Here is a 5,450-nt window from a genome sequence, read left to right on the forward strand (position 1 = left end):
ATACAAGTTGAAACATGTTAGTTATTAGATCAATCACATGTGATTAATAACTAGCATACAAATGGATTTTCATATTTTAAACTGCTTTACCAAACAAACGACTTCAAACTGTTTATCAAACTATTTTACATGTCAAACTCTTTATCAAATTCACTTCGATATACTAAACACTTCTTTTACAGTTTTCAAACTAATATATTGTTAAAACCATGCCTATCACATATATAGTTATATAAATAAGGTTGGAAGGACTTAGGAGAGATAACCAGCTTTACTTCCTGTCCTCGTTTGGTTGTGGTCATAAAGTACCTGGTTGTTTATCTGAATGTTGTTGAACCCTTACTTATATATTATGTATATATGTATAGATATAAAGACTTTTATCTCAGTTCAGTACCTTCAATCATTCAAACAAGTTTACTAATAAACAATAATAGGTATAGTTTAGAGCTATACTACTTACTACTTCTAGTTCAATGAAGCATACAAGAGTCAGTTCATTCATGAGTGATTACTCATTAGTATGAGAACATATACAACTATACTAGAATGAGAACATATACAACTATACTAGAATGAGAACATATAGAACGATATTATGATGAGTAACAATATATTACATATACAAGAATACCTTAACATATATGTGATCCACTGTATCGGAGCATGCCTTCAATGTCATGGCCTGAGTTGTAGCCAGAATCTCCTGTAGGGAGAGCGTGAGTTTGCGTATAGATCTATACTGGATTGACTATCCTACACCTTGTTGCTAGCTACAGCCGGACCTGCAGGTCTGCGGGTGCCAAACGTCATACCTTTTAATGACTTACATTGTTGTGTTTTTCCGTCGATAGTATGGTACAATTAATCAGATTATACCTTAATATAAATCCGTTTTAAGGTAGTTAGTACCGCAGTAGTTCCTATAACACAACACTACAGTACTACATTAATTTACTCTTTACATTTATTTGGTGATTATTTCACCTAAACATTAATGTACAAACTATATTTTGATAATGATAGTTACACTTGGGAAATTACACACTTTTACAAGAAACAAACATACAAAGCAGTTGTGCCTTGGTAGAAGGCTAATTTTAGTAGGAAATATAGGATTTTGTAGGAGTTACAAACTTTTACAAACACTCACGAGCATTCACATACTTTTATTGCAAACGTTTACAAACTTGTACTTCAAACCTTTTGATACAAACACCGACACTAAATACTTATGAACTCACCAGCTTTAATGTTGATAAACTCTTTCAAAATAACTTGTATTCTCAGGTCATCAGTAGACATGTACCAATGCCAGCTTTTGAGAAGATGGAGCGCATTCAAGACTCATTTTTTTGGTGTCTATAACTGTACATAACACACTTGTATTAAAATTATATATTTAATGAAATGGATGATGTTGTTTACTTGTTTGCTATTATACTGTGTTGTGATACTTTACATGACGTCCTCCGCCCCAGAACGTTTTCTTCGTTCTCAGTTTTGGGGTGTGACAGATTGGTATGAGAGCATTGTTTATTGTAAATTGAGTATATCAACCCATAAAAGGTATACTAACTATAAACCCATTGGGATTAAAACAATCTGAACAAGAGTCTATACTTTTACATAATAAAATATTCAACTAAGTATACAAGTCTGCATTCATACTAAAATCTGCGCTCGGGGATGTATGGACAGTAATGGGAGTGGCATAGTCTGATCAACTATGCTGGTCCGAGGAGTGATTAGCATATGCCCTAGAAAGATTGTGATATGGCAACAAGTCTAAAAACCTACCAGCACTATTACAATGAAAACATTAGAACAGAACATAAGTTTAAAATACTATAGGATTATTTTATGTTACTTTAATCACTTATCTGAGAATTAAAAAGGTCTCTATCAAGTAGGTCAATAGTCGTTAAGTGGATACGCTAAGGTTGTATGAAATTTAGGTGTCATATACTGAAAATCTGTGACCTTTGCTTCACCTCCTGTCCTTGTTTGGTTGTGGATTTGGAGTTAGGGCCACTTATTCGCAGGTCTATCCTACTCTGCTTTCATATAACTGGTATACACTATACAAGTATTGATATAACAAGTATAGATCATCTTATAATTATGTTAAGTAGTACGTCTATTTATATAAGATTCTTATATCCCCTTTCTCGCGTAGATATCATGGCTGGATTCCATCATGGCGACCCGTACTTTCCATACAAAGCCAACGCAGGATGGCTGGTGGAAGAACCAGAAGATGATCACCCAATCCCTTTGGATGATCACCAAGTTGAAGGCTTCTCTGATAGTACCGACTCTGATCCTTGAGTCAACAACCTACTACAAGTAGGTCAACCCCAAACAACAACCCCCGACCAGCTTTTCCAGGTCCCACACCCTTGTAGGCAACCAACTTTAATCGCTGGAGCGACGAACAGGGTCTAACCCTACCTTACTTTGGAGACCGAAGATTTTACAACCTAAACGAAGGTGGCTCTGCGGATCGAGCTCTGCCCATCATCATCCGCAGAATTGCTTGAAATGTTGAACAAGGTCGAGCAACCATCGACCGGGTCATGGAGATTGATGCCAACTCTGGTGTCAAGACAGTCCACATCCGCCGTCTTAAAGAAGAGGTGGAAAGGAACAGGAGAACAAATGAGACTCTGCAGCAACAGTTATCTGCCTCCCGAGCTGAAGTCATAGAACTTCGAGTTCGCCAGAGGGCTCATGAGTGACACCTTCAAGAGGTGGTTCGTCAACTGGTAGACCTCAGGGTTCGCCCGAGGAATTACCATCGCCGTTAGAAGATGTCTAGCACATCTTTTCTTTTGAAAAAGGAATAGCCTTTTGTATCTGTGCTCTATGTAGCACTTATCTGTAAAATATTCCTATTTTTGAGTACTCTAACTAAGGATCTAAGAACTTTCAAGCTTTTCCCTTATGGTATGATCTAAGACCTACTGTTAGGTCAATTTTCCTGAACTTGTTACATCAATAATACCAGTAATATTGACAGTTATCTAATCTGTGGAAAAATTTGTACTCTTATGTTTCCATACTATCCTACTATACTGCTATTTCAAAACAAACTCTCATTCAATCGTTGGACTATGGCGATTTAGTCCATGGATCACTTTCACTCTCCTTACAATTGATTCTTACCCTTGTGTTCATCATTATAAACTTACAGTTGAAAGATGCCTCCTCGCAAATCAGCAAGGCATAATCCTCCACCACCACCGCCTCCTCCTCCGGTAATTGATACAGCAGCTCTGAATGTTGCAGTAGCTGCGACAGTGGCAACTGCCATGGCTCAATATTACTCCACTGATGCCAGGTGAGGTGGAACCCCTGTTGACTCTACTCACGGTGAAATCCCTGTACGCTCGCGAGAGTGCTCCTACAAGGACTTCACCAACTGCAATTCGAAGTCCTTCAAGGGGACTGGCGGAGTGATTGCCCTCTCGCAATGGTTCGAGAAGACAGAATCGGTCTTCAAAATTTTTTCCTGCCCTGCTGCGAGCAAAGTCAAGTTTGAAGTGTGCACCTTTAAGGAGAAAGCCCTGATGTAGTGGAACATCCATGTCAAGGCACTAACTCTCGTAGTGGCCAACGACATGGGCTGGGATACTATGAAAGACCTCATGATTGAGAAGTAATGCCCAAGGGGCGAGATCCAGAAGTTAGAACAGGAACTATGGGGCCTAAGTATGATGGGTTCCAACATAGTCGCATATACTGCCAGGTTCAGCGAACTAGTGGCCCTTTGTCCCAATATGGTTCCCACCGATGGGAAAAAGATCAAGAGGTACATCTGGGGGCTGGTGCCTCTGTATTGGGGAAATGTCCTATCATCAAACCCTGCTACCTTCGACAGTGCCAAGCGACTGGCACAACGACTCATTGATCATGGAATCCAATCCCATCAGCGACAACGACCCTGGCCATCTCGGAACCCTCCAAACCCGCTGACAATAAGCGGAAGTTTTGGGATGACAAGAAGAAACAGCGAGCTGCCAAAAAGCAACAGATTGTGTCAGTTCATGCCGCGATAACCCCTGCTACTGTTGCTACTCCGGTGAAGCGGTATGCTAGAAGTTTGCCAAAGTGCAACAAATGAAACTTCCACCACAATGGCCCCTGCCGAGAAATGCAGTGCTCCAACTATAATAACAAAGGACACACTGTCCGTTTCTGCAAATCTTCGGCTAGGCCGATCACTCAAGTTCCCGGTGTTGGCATGGGCCAGGCTTGCTATGGATGTGGCGATGTGGGCCACTATAAAAGGGACTGCCCCAAAGCAAGAAATGTCGGTGCAGCGGGAAGACTTCTGGCTATAGGCCACAGGGAAGCAGTTGCTGACCCTATGGTGGTAACTGGTACGTTTCTCCTCGATAACTCCTATGCATGCATATTGTTCGATAGTGGAGTGAAGCTAAGCTTTGTGAACCATAAATTTGCTCGCATACTTAAACAACAACCACACGCACTTAAAGAACAATTCACTGTAGAAATGGCTAATGGGAAAACTGAGAGCACCAACAGCATATACTTAGGATGTACCCTAACTCTAGATATTCATTCATTTCCAATCGACCTCATGCCGGTCTCGATTAAAAGATTCAACGTTATCATCGGCATGGATTGATTGACTCTTCATCGCGTCGACATCATGTGCTACGAGAAAGCAGTCCGTCTAACCCTCCCGTCTAACGAAACTCTCGTCGTCTACAGCGACAAACCTGGTACGAGTCTTCGTATTATCTTAAGTATTCAAGCACATAAGTATCTACGTAAGGAATATCGTGCATTCCTTGCTCACGTTGTCGATACGAGCCTAGAAACGAAAGAACTAAAGAACATTCCAGTAGTGAGCGACTTTCCCGACATCTTTCCAGAAGAACTACCAGGATTACCTCCGCAACGACAGGTCGAGTTCAGGATCGACTTAGTCCCAAGAGCTACCCCAGTAGCCAAGTCGCCCTACCGATTAGAACCAGCTGAGATGCTGGAACTATCTAGTCAACTTAACGAACTACTCAGTAAGGGATTTATAAGACCAAGTTTCTCACCTTGGGGAGCAACGTTCTTGTTCGTTAAGAAGAAAGACGGATCACTCCGTATGTGTATCAACTACAGAGAACTCAACAAAAGGACGGTCAAAAATCGTTACCCTCTTCCTCGCATAGACGGTTTATTTGACCAATTGCAAGGGGCGAATTACTTTTCCAAAATGGATCTAAGATCCGGATATCACCAGTTACGAGTGCAAGAGGAGGATGTTCAAAAAACAACCTTCCAAACTCGTTACGGACACTACGAGTTTGTGGTGATGCCATTTGGGTTGACCAATGAGCCCGCAGTGTTCATGGGTTTAATGAATAGAGTATGTCGGCCTTACTTGGATCAGTTTGTCATCGTCTTCATTGATGACATCTTGATCT

The sequence above is a fragment of the Lactuca sativa genome, chromosome 3, assembly GCF_002870075.4.
Source record: "Lactuca sativa cultivar Salinas chromosome 3, Lsat_Salinas_v11, whole genome shotgun sequence".
Lineage (NCBI taxonomy): Eukaryota > Viridiplantae > Streptophyta > Magnoliopsida > Asterales > Asteraceae > Lactuca > Lactuca sativa.